The sequence below is a fragment of the Taudactylus pleione genome, unplaced genomic scaffold, assembly GCF_031769625.1.
Source record: "Taudactylus pleione unplaced genomic scaffold, aTauple2 ptg000290l, whole genome shotgun sequence".
Taxonomy (NCBI): domain Eukaryota; kingdom Metazoa; phylum Chordata; class Amphibia; order Anura; family Myobatrachidae; genus Taudactylus; species Taudactylus pleione.
In genome coordinates this window covers 10,949,207-10,967,655 of record NW_028284692.1, presented here as the reverse complement: position 1 = coordinate 10,967,655, position 18,449 = coordinate 10,949,207, and positions in this window count along the sequence as shown.

Genomic DNA, 18,449 nt, shown 5'->3' with positions numbered 1-18,449 from the left:
TATTTTTGCAACAGGCCTGTGTGCGTAATCGCAGCTGCAATCGCCATAGTGATCCGTAATGAATCAGGCAGTATATCTGGTTCTAGTAAAAAAGTCAGAATGCTGTTTATGCAGGACACAAAGCAACTATAAGTTCATAATAACTAAATACAATTAGTTTCTCCCACACAGGCGCTTCAAAACACTCTGCAGGTGACCACAGCAGTCTAGAAAAGGAACTTTTCTTTTCATATAACAATGCCAATAAAAATAGATTGCCAATTTGTAGCGCTGAGTGTGTTTCCAATTTTACTTTATACAATCAAGATCTTATGTATTAATTCATTGTTCTGTTTATTTGTTTGTCTGTCCGGTTATGCATTCGGACACCCCTGCACCGGTTGGGATGACATCAACGCAAGGTGGTCCATTTGTATCCTGGTCAGGTTTAAGGGGGGTGAGGGTCATGGTTGGACCTCTCATTGGTGTATGCTGGGAAGAACTTTGACCCAGGGAGTCAGTTCTGGGCCTTCCACTGGATGGATTTGGCTCAGTCGGTATTGTCTTCCCAACATTCTTCCTCAAGCAGGTCAGGCAGGACATTGCCCTTTTCTCAGCTTGAGAAGAAAAACCTGGTGCACACCAATATGCTCTGACCAACTTGCACATACCTTGTTTACCTAGGTGAGTCAGACCATGCGCTGCCTCAGCTAGGCTTGGGTAGTATGCCTTGGGAGCCACCGGCTGACCTTGTCCATCTCTCCAGAGTCCAGAGGACTCTTGCCCACATCCCTTTGATCTCCAGACTGCCTTTTCCTGAATGGAACACAAATTTTGCATCTCAATTAATTTCTGCGTATCAATTGCCTGAAAAACCATCATTTGATTAACTGGTATGTTAACTCTTAACCCTGCTGCCCATTTGGCAGCTTTGTCTGCTCTGTTATTGCCCAGTGACACCGGGTCTTCTTCACAAGTATGGGCTTTACATTTGATGACAGCTACTGCCTTTGGTAGTTGGATTGCTTTCAAGAGTCCTTTTATGTGGTGTGAGTGTGCAACTGGTGTGCCTGCTGCTGTCATAAAATTTCGAAGATGCCAAAGAGCACCAAAATCGTGGACTACCCCGAAGGCATACCTAGAATTAGTGTAGATATTAGCTGACTTACCTTCTGCCAGTGCACACGCTGTCCTTAATGCCACCAGTTCAGCCACCTGTGCTGAATGAGGAGGACCAAGTGGTTCAGCTTCTACAACATCCTCGTCATCTACAACAGCATAACCTGTGCATAATACTCCTGTGTCAGTTTGTCTATGACAACTCCCACCCATGTAAAATGTCACATCTACATTTTCTAATGGTGTATCATGTATGTCAGGTCTTGCAGTAAAGGTCTGATTCAAATATTCCATACAATCAGGTGCATCAGTGTACCTACAAAACTCACCTTCCACCAGTGACTCACCTCTCACCACCCTTTGTGCATCCTGAGGCACATACGGTAAATACGTTGTTGGATTTAACGTACTGCACCGTTTAATGGTGATATTTGCAGGTGCTATTAGAGCTAGTTCCCATTTCGTGAACCTAGCTGAGGAAACATGTCTGGTTTGGGCAGAATTCAGCAAAGCAGATACAGCATGGGGTGTATAAACAATCATATCATGGCCTAATACTACATCCTCACTTTTACTGACCAAAAGAGTGGTTGCTGCTACACTTCTTAAACATGTTGGGAGTGATCTTGCCACAGTGTCCAATTGTGCACTGTAGTATTCTCCAGGGTCTACTAGCATCACCATGTTTTTGTGTGAGGACATCTGCTGCGCAGCCATCAGCCTCCATACAATATAAATCAAAAGGTTTTTCGTAATTAGGTATTCCCAATGCAGGTGCTCTTGTCAGACTGTCCTTAAGGTTAACGAGTGCCTGCTCTGAGTCAGGGCATTTTTTTTTTTTTTTTGGAGCGTCCTCCTGGACGCTCGCATAGCTGTGGGTTACCACCCACAGCTTATGCAAACGTCCATGATGATGGTCGCGATGGTCAAGACCATTGCGACCATCGGGCTTGCGACGAGACCCTGCGGTAGGGTCTCGGTGACCGCAAGCCCTGGAGTGATTTTGGCTCTATCAGAGCCAAGATCACTCCCACTGACATCACTAGTGATGTCAGTGGGGCCGGACCCAGACGGTAGGCGTTCCCATGGGAACGCCTCCGTCTGGCAGCCATGCCCCCGGCATGCCCACCAAAGGGGGCGTGCTGTCACTCAACATCGACAGCACGCCCCCTTTGGTGCGAGACCTGGAGCGACAGCTTGGCTGTTGCTATCTGGGTCTCGCGCATGCACATGATGGAGCTCCCTCCATCATGCGCACTAGGGCACCATCGACCCGCTCGCGAGCGCTCAGTGCTCGTGAGCAGGTCTGAATCAGGCCCTCTTTTTCCTCAGTGTGTGTGACATGTTCAGGTTTTGAGGATGACACCAATTCCTGCAAAGGTAAGGCCTAAATAGAAAAACCTGGGATCCATGATCTGCAGTATCCACACATGCCCAAGAAGGTACGAATTTGCTGTTGGTTCTGCGGCAGTGTCATGGTCTGTATGGCCTGTATTCTGTCAGTTGTCAAATGTCGTAGACCCCTGGGTTAGACAGTGTCCCAAGTATTTAACCTTAGTCTGCAATGGCTGTGATTTGTCCTTAGCAACCTTATGTCCTGTCTGTGAGAGATGAAGCAACAGTAGTTTAGTATCATTTAAACATGACATAAATGAATCAGAGCACAACAATAAATCGTCTACATATTGGATTCGAACAGATCCTTTGCCTTGTTGAAAGGATTGCAAACAGTCGTGTAAGGCTTGAGAGAAAATACTGGGGCTATCTATGAAACCCTGGGGCAATCGTGTCCATGTATATTGTACCCCACTGTAGGTGAATGCAAAGAGATACTGACAATCAGGGTGAAGAGGGACAGAGAAGAAAGCAGAACATAGGTCAATGACAGTAAAATGGGTTGCAAATGGTTGAATCTGAATGAGGATGACAGCTGGATTGGGTACTACAGGGAATTGGCGCTCAACTACTTTATTTACACCCCTAAGGTCCTGTACTAATCTATAACCCCTCCCCCAGCCTTCTTCACTGGAAAGATGGGACTGTTGACTACACTTGCTGTACGGACTAAAATCCCCTGTTGAAGCAATCTCTCAATTATAGGATACACCCTTAGCTCCACCTCTGGCTTTAAAGGGTACTGAGGGAGTTTAGGAGCCTGTCTTCCACCTTTTAAGCTAACCATTACAGGAGCTACGTTTGCCATTAATCCAGTGTTCTGTCCATCTTTAGTCCAAAGGGAACCCGGTATTTGAGATAACATCTCTTTTACCTGAGGTGGACTTTGCTCTAAATTGGTAGAGTGAAGCATTAACCTTTGTGGAGTGTCCAATATATCCCTTACTTCGTGCTCAACTCTCTCTGGGATATCTAGGAATATACCATCGGCAGTACAGCAAATGACACATCCCATTTTACATAACAAATCCCTTCCCAGCAGGTTAGTAGGAGCTGCCGTTGCCAGGAGAAAAGAATGCTTGGTATGCAGTGGCCCAATAGTAACCTCTGCAGATTTGGTTAAAGAATAATGCTGCACTTTACCCGTTACTCCCAGTGCTGGTACTGTATTGTTGGTCACCTGTAAATTTGATGGAGAATTTAACACTGATCTGGTCGCCCCTGTGTCTACAAGAAAAAAATGTTTAGTACCAGCTATATCTACTGTCATTGTAGGTTCTTCCCTAGTACTCTCAGTTAACCTGACTGGCTGTAGACTACAGGTATAACCTAACCCCTAGCGCTAACTGTCACTCTCTAACAGAGCATTCACTGCCACAATGTGGGCAGGTGATTGCTGGAAGTTTCCTGAATTATGGGGTTGTCCCCTCTTCTTTACCTTACAGAACCAACTTACGTGTCCTAATTGGTTACAATTAAAACACCTCCGTGATTGAAATGTGTTTTGTGGCTGCGTGGTTTGGGGTGCGTGAAGAGTCTGCGGCTGTGTATGGTATGGGTTTTGTGGCAAGGTATGTTTATATGTGTTTTGTTGCTGAATGTGGTATGGGATTTGTGGCTGAGTGTACATTTCCTCTAAAGCTTGAATGCTCACTGCCATTAGCTTCTCATTTTGTGTTTCGCTCTTCCTGAGGATGTTTTTATCATGTTCTATAGCTGACTCCCTAAGAGCATCTACCGTAATTCCTCTCTAGTTAGGCTGAGAGGTTTGAACCCTGGTCTTTAGACTATCTCTGAGACCATCCATAAGTACCGTGACTGCTACTTCCCTGTGATGTGTGTTATCTTTTATGTTCTCTATACCAGTATACTGAGTGATTGTCTGCAGTGCTCGGGTGAAATAATCTGTTGCAGACTCACTATCCTTTTGTCTGATAGTGAAGATTTTACTCCAGTTCACTACAACTGGAAAATGTACGGCCAATTGTGTGACTATGCGTGTAATGTTTTCTTGATTATCCTCGTCAGTTAAAGGGTCGTCTCCATCCAATACACACGCCGTGATAAACTTTTTCACGTCGGTATTGGAGGGGAGACATGCCTGTAATACCACTCACCAATCTTTATTCGTTGGCTCATGGGCATTACCCAAATCCTTAAAAAACTTTTGACACTTAGCTAATTCTTTTCTAGGATCGGAGAAATCTGTTCATTATGGAATGTAACTCTGCCCTCGTCCATGGACAATGCATAGCTACTTCCCTCATGGGAACTACACCATCTCCGTTCGGATTCCCATTGGGAACAGTTATTGTCCGGACAGGATGGGCGCCTACCACTTTGCTATTGTTAGAGTTAACTATGGGAACTTTGGCCTTGGTACTTGCACTGTTCTGACCGATCTCCACAGCCTTTACGGCAGGTGGGATCACTTCTGCTGCTACACTTGGTGAGATCACTTCCCTTTCCTGTATCTGTGCTGTCTCTAACAGATTAATTGCATTTGAAACGGCTGACACTACAACAGGTTCGTCATCTACGTACACATTTTCCTTATGATTACTCAGGACAGGGTACAAATTACTTGTTACATTTTTATAGATTTTATCAGCTGTACCATCAACGCCCACCTCTTGTATATTTTATATGTTTTATTTAATGTGCGTATGGGTTATGGTAGGACTTTCAACAATATGCGGAAGCAATGCAGACGCACAACGCTAATAATTGCAACACAAGATGGCGTCGTCAGGGGCGACACAAAATGGCATCGCCAGATATTAATTTAAGATTTGGCCAATCATCTGGCTTCGACACAGGTAACAGGCACTAGGAGAATGCAGAATATATGCAGAGAAATAGAGAACTAGGAGAATGCAAAATACATGCAGGGAAACAGAGAACTAGGAGAATGCAGGATACATGCAGAGAAACAGAGAAATAGGAGAATGCAGGATACATGCAGAGAAACAGAGAACTAGGAGAATGCAGGATACATGCAGAGAAATAGGAGAATGCAGAATACATGCAGAGAAATAGAGAACTAGGAGAATGCAGGATACATGCAGAGAAATAGGAGAATGCAGAATACATGCAGAGAAATAGAGAACTAGGAGAATGCAGGTTACATGCAGAGAAACAGAGAAATAGGAGAATGCAGGATACATGCAGAGAAATAGAGAAATAGGAGAATGCAGGATACATGCAGAGAAACAGAGAACTAGAAGAATGCAGGATACATTCAGAGAAACAGAGAAATAGGAGAATGCAGGATACATGCAGAGAAATAGAGAACTAGGAGAATGCAGGTTACATGCAGAGAAACAGAGAAATAGGAGAATGCAGGATACATGCAGAGACAACAGAGAACTAGGAGAATGCAGGATACATGCAGAGAAACAGAACTAGGAGAATGCAGGATACATGCAGAGACAACAGAGAACTAGGAGAATGCAGGATACATGCAGAGACAACAGAGAACTAGGAGAATGCAGGATACATGCAGAGAAACAGAGAACTAGGAGAATGCAGGATACATGCAGAGAAATAGAGAACTAGGAGAATGCAGAATACATGCAGAGAAATAGAGAACTAGGAGAATGCAGGAATCTTGCAGATCACCACAGGAACAAAGCTGGAAGCACTATCCTCAGAGAAGAAAGTGAGTTGTCCTGGCAATAAGCCGTTCTGTGGAGCTGGTTAAAATAAGGCACTATTACCAACAATTGGATAAATGGATCATGTGAGCACAGCTTTTGGAATCCAGTTGGACTGGACGATTTATCTGACAGAATCCAATATGGCTGCACCCATGGAGCCAGACTGTTTGTTTATAAAACAGTGATGTAGTATTCAGGAATATCGGTGAGCAGAAAATCATGAGATGGCACCTCCGGACATGATAACTTTTCAGGTGCTAGATAGGTTATGTGATCTTTCCCTTGAGTGGGAGGTAGCTAAGGGTCTGGGTATTGCTGCTCTAAATGGCTCTGACTAGTGGTGCTGTTTTTAAAACAGACTTACACACTGAAAGAGCATTTTAGAATTCCAGCTTTATTACCCTGTGGTCAGGGTGATCAATGTCTCTATAAAATTAATTCCAGGCTCTTCACTTCTCGAGACGGTGAACTGGCTGAAGAAAATATGCAAAAAAAAAAAATAAGGTAATGATGAAACCAGTCTTAAACATAAGAAAATCATGCTGCTCTGTGCAAGTGGGTAATTGAAAAAATTTACAAGAATTAGAAGAATCAGCCTGAATCGCTGTACAGGATAAAGAAAAGCATAAGAGGAAACAGTGTTTTACGTCTGCCTCTCCTCTTGAATAGAATGAATGAAAAAGATACAAGTGGGTGGAGCTAGTAAAGTAGGAAGAGTCAACACCCACCAGAAAACATGAATATCTAGTCGGGTGTGCCCCATGACAAAGATGGGTCCAGGGCACGTGGCCAGTCTGACACTTCCTAATTTAGTTGTGCTACTGTATAATGGAATTGAACATGGGGCTATCATGCACAGAATGCATGTGTGACAAGTGTATAGTAATTCAAAACATGATCTGTCCCTGGGGATAGGAAAGAGAGGCAGGAACTGATCAATGCAATCTGCAGCTGCAGGCAGAAAGATGAATCACAATCAACTTTATTGTCAAAGTATACAAACATATACAAGGAATTTGACTCTGGTAACTACTGGCCAAGTACTCACTTAACACATCAACCATACATACACAATATACAAGAATGGGACAAGCCTATCAATGAAGCAATAATGTGTACATTTCTGTATTCTGTCTGGGTGTATCATTACTGCATCATAGTCATGTGTAACAACTCTTCTAATAGCTGCTTACAAAAATAAGCCCTCTATGCCCTGAGGCGTTAGATCCTTACACAATATAGCTGAAAGATAAATAACTAAACAATGCATCAACAATTGGGTAGGAACGGGTGGGAATTTGCAAGTCACAAAGACGAAGTAAACCCTGCTTCCCCTTTTTTAAGTATGTGAGCTAAGGCCCTCCCCACCAGAACTTGTGATAGGCTGTTTTAACCAGCCTAGACCTGTCAATCATAAGGCAGATTGACACGAAAAACACCCAATGAGCTTCTCTAACCCCCATATACAGAGTCTTATGTAGCATCAAGCAAATGCTGCCTTCAGCTACCTTAAGCCCTCTATGCCCTGAGGCGTTAGATCCTTACACAGGTGTTATTATCTTAATTGACCTTAATGAAGACACAGACAACTGTAGTGGAATCAAAAATTGAACAAATATTTATTAAAATACACATCTCTTTGGTGGCGAATAAAAGCATTGCTTTCCGAGCTCTAGCCCACGAATAAACTATAAATGAGGCTACCTGAAGGCCTCTGACGCAACCTGAGTTACGATAGGCTACACTCCCTTTCATTTGGCTTAGTACTACTGAGCCCCACCTCTAGGAAGAAGCCCAGGTCCCCCCTTAAGGGCAGAGACAACTTGCCCTGGGAAAGGCAGGCGCCCCGCAACTACCACTTGCGCCCTGTTGGGCCGCTGAGAAGCAATGCTTTTCCGCCAACGCTAGGTCTAAAAGAACCGCAGCACGCCACCAAAACTACAATTCCACCCCAAATGCGGAGAAAAGGCTACGCAAAAACAGTCATACCCGCTTCATTAATGTGCACCCCGTCAGAACGAAATAAACTGGGGTCATCATATTTGACATAAGGGTGTTTAATGACAGAACCCCCTCTTGCTGTAACGAAGTTACCAACAGAAGCATTGACTTTCTTCCTCGTCCGGTCTAAGACCGCTGCGCTGTAAGGGCATCGCCACACTTGACGTTGGGTGATGTCAGACCATATTATTCTAATGGGACCCCACCGAGACTGCACCTCTTCTAAATCAGCTTTAATACGAAGTATAAGGCTGATACCTGTCCCTCTCCCCAGATCGTTGCCACCGGCATACAAAACCAAGCACCCGGGTGTCCCCCATTTTGCAATGGACTCAGTGACGAGTGGAATGATTCCCTCCCATCTAAGCCCCCTGACACCTAACCACCTAACCTCCCGACCGCCCAATAGACCTGCTGCCCTGGTGGATAAATGAGATTGCCCCGCCCAGTAAATGAAGGAATGCCCGATAAACCAAATAGGCGAGCCGTCTTCAGATGTATCTGTAATCAGATTAATCCCAAAACAGTCAATGCTAATCCATTAACAAGGACATACAGGCCAATACAACAATTTCAAACAAACAACACCAATATGAAACAAAAATTGGGCAGCCGAGGGAAAGGAGGGAGGAAAGAAGAGGTAGCGCGATAATGAGGAAAGGAGCAGGCGACCCAGGCGAAGGTAAAACCATCTAAAAAAACCCTCGGGGGTATAAATTCTTTGTCATTTCTTTGTGTTTTTTGTTTTGTTTGTTTGTTTGTTTTTTTCTCTTTTTTATATATTTCTTTCTTTATTCATTCATTTTATTTTGTTTAATTTCTTTCTTTATTCATTCATTTATATTTCATTTCTTTCTTTCTTTCCCCCGAGGTAAAAAAATTACTTTCGGCCAAATCCCTTCACACCCCCACAATAGTGACGAGTAAAAGTCTGGGTCAACCCCGCAGGGAGCGCATTCCTAGCTGCTGGTGTTAGGCCGGATGTACCGCTTGTAAGCGGACGATTTCCAGCGGCCAAGCGACTGAATGCTGCTAACTGACATGCCCTCCGCAGCGCAAGTGGCCGCCCCTATCCTGAAAGAATGAGTGCCGTACGCAGACGTATCCAATTTTAAGGCCATTAAACAACGCTTAAATACAGCTGAAAATTGGAATTTTGTGAGGGGAGAGGCATTAGCGTGCGCCAGCCAGTGTGAACAGTCCTCGGGGCGTAAACTGGCGAACTTAACTGCCAACTAAATGGGGCACGCTGTTGACTGAGGCTGCTCCTTGAGGGTGATCCATCGTCCCCAGCCCAGCTGATCGGTTTTTGAGCGGTGAATTTTGCACAACAGGGAATCTGCCTTAAGGACTACATTCTCCGCTAACATTCCAGAATCCGACGATCCTTTGGATGACGCAACCAGCTCGCAAATTCTAAAGGCCCCGTAAAAAGCCATTGTTAAAGCAACCTGGAACAGGGCTGCCTCGTGTGGATCCGCAGCTACTGTCGGGACTATTTCAACTAGCGAACGCAACAACGAAAGGTCCATGGGCCGCCTCCTATCCTCCTTGGGCTTGTCGCAACGAGCCCATCCTTTCATGGCTTTAGAAACTAAAAAGGATTTCGTTGGATCTGCTCTGCCATATAATTTTGAAAAATAAGCAATCCCAGCTAGGGCCGTGCTAGTGGACGGCCTGGATCTGCCTCCTTCATAACAGCCCCAGACAAAAGCGCTAAGACATTGCTCTTCTGTCTTAAGTGAAGCAACCTCTGACCTGAGGAAGTGCTCCCAATCCCTCCAGGCCGCAAGGTATGCGCGACGCGTAGACAGTGCTAAGGCCATGGTCGCCAGCCCTTCTATGCCGGCTCGACAATCTGCCACACAGAAGGAGGACAAATTAAACCTCGCAAACTCCCCTTCGGAGCAAAGCCCCTAAACCTCAACCACTGGAAACGTGACAATGCATCTGCTATACAGTTGTCAGTCCCCGGGACGTGGCACGCCCTAAAACCAATATTCGCCTCTAAACAACGGAGGACCAAATGCCTGACTAAGCGCAAAGCAGGCATGAAAGACGACTTTTGGTTATTAATGGCTTGCACAACCCCCAAATTGTCGCACCAGAACACAATGTTCCGATTACTCAATTTGTGGGTCCAGAGCTCAACAGCAACAATTATTGGAAAAAGCTCCAATAGAAGCATATTAGCCGTCAAACCCGAGGCATGCCAAGCCTCCGGCCAAGGCTCGGCGCACCAATCGCCATCAAAATAAGCGCCAAAACCGAATGCCCCGGACGCATCTGTGAACAGCTGGAGACACTTGCTATCGACGGGCGGGGAGGGCCAAATCCTAACTCCATTGAACTTGTCCAAGAACGACAACCACAAAGTCAGATCGTCCTTGATTTCTCTAGGCAGTCGCAATTTGTAATGGGGTAAAGATATACCCGAAGTGGCCCTCTCCAGCTTCCTACAAAAAACTCTCCCAATTGGTATCACACGGCATGAAAAATGCAACAACCCTAACAAGGATTGCACTTCCCGTAACGAAACCTTATTTGCCGCTATGCAATGACTAATCTGCTCTCTCAACCGCTGAACCTTGTCCCCAGGTAAGCGACAACAACCGGCCGATGTGTCTATCTGTATGCCCAAGTAGGATAAGCACGTCGCTGGACCTTCTGTTTTCTCATGCGCGATGGGCACCCCAAGGGTATGGAACAATGAGTTAACTGAAAAAAGCACATCGCCGCACGTGGTCTGACCCGCTGGTCCCACAACTAAAAAGTCATCCAGGTAATGTGAAATACCTGCATGACCGGAACCCGTCTGAATGCACCATTGAAGAAAAGTACTAAACTTCTCGAAGAACGCGCAAGAGACTGCGCAGCCCATAGGCAAACAGCGATCCACGTAATAAGAACCGTCAAACTTAAAACCCAGCAGCCGGAAAGATTCGGGGTGTAATGGCATCAAACGGAAGGCCGACTCGATATCCACCTTCGCCATTAGTGCCCCGAGCCCAAAACTTCTAACTAGCCGTAGTGCATCGTCAAAAGATTGGTAACTCACGCTACAAATGTTAGGCTCGATGGCGTCGTTAACAGACCGGCCGACAGGGTACGACAAGTGTTGTATGAGCCTGAACTTACCCGTGACCTTTTTGGGGACTACACCCAGTGGCCATACGCACAAATTGGGAATGGGAGGTTCAGAAAAAGGACCGACCATGCGACCCAATCTCAGCTCTGCACCCACTTTTGCTCTGACCACGTCGGGGTACATTCTGGCCGAGCACAGGTTGCGAGAAGCTACAGCTGTAACAGGTGCTACAACCGGGATGCGAAAACCGAATGAAAAACCGTGAAATAAAAACTCTGCGGATGCCCTATCCAGGTAAAAACTTAACCATCTGCTCAACGCCGGCAAACGAATCGGGGACGGAGCTAACTCCAGACTACTTGGCGCTGTCGCCGCGAGGGGTGCTTGAAGACCCGACTGTCTTGGTGCAATCTTTGGCGGAGTGGTTTCCACTGCAGCTAGTACAGGAGTGACGAAAACGACACTTCGCACCCCTGTCGCATTGTCCACTGTTAAAGGCAAAACATTTCCCTTTAACGAAAGGAATGGCCTGCGATTTGCCTGTGACCGGATTCTTACGCTTTGGGGCGCTGTCACCCACAAATTTCCGTTGCTGCGTAACGTCGAGCCATACTTCGACGTCCTTGAAACCCAAAGCCATGGTTTTTTTACCGTCCTGCTTCCTACGAAAATCTTCATCGTAGGAACGCCAGGTGGTGCCGCGGGCCTTAACCTGCATGCCATGAATGAGATGAATGTACCTAAGTACATTCATGTGCTCCGCCGGCCTTGTCTCTAGGTAACAAGCACCGAAAACCAGCATGCCAGTCATCCAATTGTCATAAGAACGGTACGCTTCTTCGCCCATTCCCCCCGCGGCTTTAGCTGACGCTAAGCCTTTCCTGCCTAACTCCGTAATTGTAAAGATGTCTACATAGCGACCTTTGTTAATCTTCTCCTTAATACGCTTCCTAACACCTCTAGTGATAGCCGTATTGGAGCAATGTACTAAATCGGCCTCCGAAGCCGCAGAGGCTGCTGGCGCCCTGGCTGGCTTAACCCCTACTCCTGCGTTCTTTCCTTTAAAATGCCGCTCTAGCATGCGCATGAGCTTGCGCGGCCTCCTAGGCGAACCCGAGGTAGAACTAGAATCGCTGGTGCTTGAGCTATCACTGCCAGGTACAATATCATCATAACCCTCCTCACCAACGCCGGCGACCGCGGTCGTAGCTCTTCCATCTTTATCTGTTGCTTGCATCTGTAGGGTCTGTGGGGTCCCGAGCGAGTTCTCCACTCTGTTCTCCGGATTTTCGGAAGGGGCTGTAAAAGAAAGAGGAGCAGCAGTATCAACAAGCCCAACACCGTGTGTCGTATTAGCAACAGGAACTGTCCCTACAGATTGTGGTTGTTCAATCATATTTGACGACCCGCCCTCTGAAGCAGGGTGTAGGCCGACGAGAGGGGGTTGGTTAGAACTTGGCGGCGTAGTAGACCCCCAACCTGGAGGAGCCCAATAGGGGTAAGGCCCCGTCACAGCAGACCCTTGCGCCAAAGGCTGGTAAAATGTGGGCCAATAAGGAAACATTGAGTGTTGCGGTGCGTGCAAAAAGGAGGCTGGCATGGGTGCATGCATCCATGGGGATGTGACCTGTGAAGTGTGCGGAACACCCGACCCACTAAGGCCAGGGTGGGCCCCAACACCTACTGCAGGCAAAAATGCGGGAGCGTTAGGGACGAAAGCCGGGCGTGCGATTGCGGAAGTTGCAGCTGGCGCGAAGCTAGTATTAGAATAACTGACCTGTGACAGTGCAGGAGCCTGCCCCGTGGCCAGACCAGCGAGAGCAGGGAAAATGTTCGCCTGCAGGGGGGGCTGCGGATCCGGAGTAGGGGGGCAGCGAGTCATGTGAGCTGCCCCCCTGAGGCCTGAGCTGTGGGGGGGCCTGATAGTGGACAGCCGCCAGGCAGTCTCCCTCATCGTCTGTGGAGACTGCCTGGTGTGAGGGGGGGAGGGGGGCCTGCATGTGGGGGACCTGCGATCGGGCCTGGGCGCCTAACATAGGAGCTGGAGGGGGAGGGCGCAGCCCACTGAACGCTGCGCCGAGAACCGGCGTGGCTGAGGCGGGGTCATGTGACCCGCAAGCCGGGAGAGCAGGGGCAGGCTGGCCGGGAGTCAGTGCAGAGCCCGGCAGCACGCTCGGCTGCGCGGCTGGCGGGGGGGGAAGAGGGAGCCGGCGGGCCGCTGGAGGCAACCGGCGCGGGGAAAGCGCGGCTATCGATGCGGGCGGAGGAATGGGCAAAGGAGGGTCGTGAGCCCGCGCTGTTCAAAACTGGTATGAGGGAAGGAGGGGGGAGGCGGGCGGGGGGGGACGATGAAAGTGGGTGAGAAAGTTCAGCCAGTTCAGAGGGGGGGGGGGGGGGGGCGGAACGCCTGGGAAAAGACATGGTGAGGGAATGGATAGAATAAAAGAATTGACAGGGAAGAAAGTTGTGAAAAAGGAAGTGATAGCAGGAAGATTGTAGTGTTGAGTGTCAGGGATGAATAAAGGAATATAAAGAATTAAATTAATGAGAGTCTGAAAAACAAGATGGCCGACAGAGATAGATGCTGAATGCACTTAACTTTCAATTTGCAAGTCACAAAGAGGAAGTAAACCCTGCTTCCCCTTTTTTAAGTATGTGAGCTAAGGCCCTCCCCACCACAACTTGTGATAGGCTGTTTTAACCAGCCTAGACCTGTCAATCATAAGGCAGATTGACACGAAAAACACCCAATGAGCTTCTCTAACCCCCATATACAGAGTCTTATGTAGCATCAGGCATATGCTGCCTTCAGCTACCTTAAGCACCACTCTTCCCAAACAAAACTTGCACAACACCTGTTTTCTACTGTAATCTTGTGGTCTTCAGATAAGAGCTAACCCTCTAATACATTCCCCATCTGTCCAGTGCTGAACCAACTGCCAAGAGTCAACACACTGCCTACTACCCTGCAGTCCTGATTCTAAGTAGGCATAAGCAGGTACGGATTTTAGAAATCCGAATCGCCCCGAGGCCCCCCCGATCCGAGCCGGGAACAGAGTCAGGCTTGGGTTTTCCCGCCTGGCTTGGAACTGAAATCGAGGCAAAACGTCATAATACCACTGTCGGATTCTCGCAGGTTTTGGATTCTATTAAAGGTTCCCGCGTCTGCGCCATTTTTCACTCCGGCTGTAGACAGTGAAGAGGGAGGGTGGGGGTTTCTGTGCTGGTGCTGCTGTTGTCCATAGGGGCTGTGTCCAAAGTCCATAGGAGCTGGCTGAGCTGTGTTGTGCAGGTGCTGTTTTCCCATAAAGGCTGTGTTGTCCATAGGAGCTGTGTGCAGACAAAAGAGGGGGGGCTTCAGTGGCTCCTGTGTCACTGTAGTCCTAAAGGGGTGCTGTAGTGTTATCCAGGGGGTGCTCTGTCTATCAGGGGTGCTCCCCCCAAGTGCAAAAAAAAACAATTTTTTTCTGTGTTTGTGTGTGCGTTAGCCGCACGTGCATCAACAAAGTAGCAGAGCCAAGCGTCCGTCTGTGTCATAAGTCAAGGGCCGGCTGGTCTGTTGAAAGGTGGTGTAACCCCCAAAGTGCCCCCAAAAATTAAAACATTAAAAAAGTGTTTATTTTTCTGTGTTGTTGTGCACATTAGCCACACGTGCATCAACAAAGTAGCAGCACCAAGCGTCCGTCTGTGTCATAAGTCAAGGGCCGGCTGGTCTGTTGAAGTGTGGTGTAACCCCCAAAGTGCCCCAAAATATTAAAACATTTAAAAAGTGTATATTTTTCTGTGTTTGTGTGCGCATTAGCCGCACGTGCATCAACAAAGTAGCAGCGTCAAGTATGTACTCTTTGGGACCTAGTTTTTCAAACTGCCGTCCTGTCTGCCACTGCAGTGCCACTTCTAGATGGGCCACGTGTTTGTACCGCCCACTTGTGTTGCTTAGCATAGCATCAGACACCATTTCACTCTGACTGTGGAGACTGAACAGGGAGGGTGAGTAGTGTAGGGCTGGGAGATGTGCTGGTGCTATCTGCTGTGTCCTGGGCTGGTGCTCATCCATTCAGGTCTCTGGTCACGGTGCTGTCAATATCACAGTGCTGTCTGCTGATACATTCTGGTCACGGTGCTGTCACTGTAACTGTGCTGTCTGCTGATACATCAGGGCTGTCTTCTGTGTCCTGGGCTTGTGCTGTGTTCATCTCTGGGCCCAAGTTCTGGCCTCCAGAAAAAAAAAAAGTAAAAAAAAAAAAATCAAAGTGTCTTTATTATATTTTTCTGTGTGTGCTCGTAGGTGTTAGGCTTAACTGCAGTAGCGCACAAGAGCCAGCCAGTGCTGCCCGACTCCAGTCATGCTCACTAAAAAAAAAAAATACAAGTGTCTTTATTATATTTTTTCTTCTGTGTGCTCATGGGTGTTAGGCTTAACCGCACTAGCGCACAAGAGCCAGCCAGCAAGTTGCAACCTTGTGCTGCCCGACTACAGTCGTGCTCCAAAAAAACCTCTGGGGCCAAGTTCTTCTGGAGCTGACAAAAAATAAAAATCATCATTTTCTTTTTTTCTAATATTTTTGTGTGTGTGCACCACTACACGTGTGTGAATTTTGTAACCGCACCTTGGCTACACTATTGGTGATTGTGACACTGCTTCTAGACTGCAGAAAAACTATGGAGGGCTGTCACATGACAGGAGAGCAAGGTCAAGAACCACATGTTGTAGCTGCCGCCAGTAGTGCAAGGCCGTCAACTTCCTCGACCTCTAGGAAGGCCCATGCCCCAGGGCTTAAGTCACGCCATCGATAGGGTAAAGCAAATTTTACTGAAATTAAGGAAAAAAAATTTAAAGGATATTTGCCTTTAGATAAACAAAAAATTGGCAATATGCCATTCACTAAACGAAGTGGCAAGAAAGGATAAGGGCTTGGCCTTCTTTCTTTATGGAAGACTGCTGATTCTGATAGCCCTTCTGCTTGTAATAGTAGTGGTGGTGGTCCAATTAAAAATGTGAAAGTTGTTAAGACAGCTCCGGAAAAACCAACTGTGTGCACTGAGAAAGCGAGGAGAGGAGAGTGCAAGTGTGTCCGCGGTTGCCATGTGTGAGCCCGACCTAAATACTAGTGTACTGGAGGATCCCCCAAGTTCCAACATTTGTGTGCCCTCTGTAAATGTGGGGAAGGGCAGTCAACATCTTTCACACGTAGTCATTGAGGATGCTTCTGTGGAATTGCACATGGAGGAGGAGGATATTTTGGTGGATGAAGACGCTAAGGATTATGAGGATGCTGATGATGAAGATGTTGGTGATGAGAATGTTGATGCAGAGAATGTCCTTTGTGTAAGTAAGGCAACAGCTGTTGCCCATGGTTTGAAAAAGCCAAAGCCCATTGTTGTCATGCCAGGACAAAAGACAAAAAAAATCTACTTCTCACGTGTGGAATTATTTCCATCCCGATCTGGACAACAGTTGTCAAGCCATATATGCCCGTTGTCATGCAAGAGTGAGTAGAGGGAGGGACCTAAACCACCTAGGAAACTCCTCCTTGTTACGTCACTTGAAGCGCATTCATCAAATATCAAAGTGTATGTCGCCAAGTTCCAAAACTCAAAAGGTAACAAGTCCAGTGTCACCTACCTGCTCCCTCTCTGTGGGATCCAAGCGCATTCGATCTCCAACACCAACACTTGCATCATCACCTACATCCTCATTCGTGATCAGAAGTAATTTAAAAAAACAATTGACTGTTAAACAGTCCTTTTATAGAGGAAGTAAGTATAACAGCTGTCACCCAGTTTCACAGTGGATCTCTGACACCATTACAGCTGTGCTAGTATTAGATGGTGAAATGATGAAAAATGAGGATGATAGTGTGGAGGAAGTGCAAAAGGAGGATGAGGGGGAAATTTGTGTTCTATCTGATGCTAATGTGGATGTTGATGATAAGGATGTGGTTTGCGTAAATCAGCCACCAGTGGCAGCAGTTCTTGCTAATGATAAAAAGAAAGCCAGAAAAGCAACGTCTTGGGTGTGGAATTATTTTAATCTAAATTCTGACAACAGTTGTGAAGGCATCTGTTCCATTTGTAAAGCCAAAGTTAGAAGAAGAAGGGACGTTAACCATCTAGGCACCTCCTTCCTGTTACGTCATTTGCAGCAAGTTCATGCAATTTGTTTAACAAAATTATAATTTGTAAATTAATAACAAGCAATCCAGTATCAACTACCAGCAGTTTGGACCATAACATGCAATCTCCACCACCAACACCCTCATCATCAACCTCCTCCTTAATAATTGAAGGTAGTCCTTCCAAAAAATGTTTTGTGGGGCCCAAACAAACCAAGGAGTTCAGCCACCAAAGTTTCAGTCCTAGTCGCTAAAGTGCTTGGTTTGTTAAACTGTGCATGCACTTTTTAATATCCCACATAAGAGTGGGAGGGACAATTCCATCTTGCACTTCTTTCCTTTACATTTGGCACAATTTGGGGCATTGCCGACTGACATTATTGTAGTCTATTAAACTGCCATCCTGTCTGCCACTGCTGTATGGCAATGTTTCACAGAGGTCTGATATTTTTTTAAACTTTTTGTGCTGCTGCTCTGTTGCTTACTTTAGCCAGCCAACTCGCTACAGCCTTTGGCCTATATTGCTGAAAAATAGTGAAATCAATATTGTGAGCTGTGAGGTAGTTAAAAATGCCTAGAAATGCCTGTAAATCATTGTTATTAAGGTTAATAATACTGTATGAACAAAAACAGGCCCAAATTATGTGTTTTTAGCTGTTTTTATGATTTTTTAAAGAAAAAAATCCAGATCCAAAACACGAAAACAAAACACGGAGGAAAAAAATGCAAAACCAGATTCAGATCCAAAACCAGGGGAGATCCAGATCCAAAACCAAAACATCTCTACCCAGAACCCAAAACACGGAAGGGTGGTTTTGGCAAAACTAATCCATATCCAAAACACAAATAAAGATCCAGATCCAAAACACGAAAAGTGGCCAGTGTACACTCCTAATTCTAAGTATGCAGCCCGGAGGTACCAACTACAGTCACCAGCAAAGAGGTTCTAAAGCATCTTTATACAATAGCAAGAAGTAAGCAGTTGCAGGTACTAGTGAAAAAGCATTTTGATGACATCAACTATTCTTCTACAACTAACACCAGTGCCGGACTGGGGCATGAAGGGCGTATTGGAAATATGTGGGTACAGGC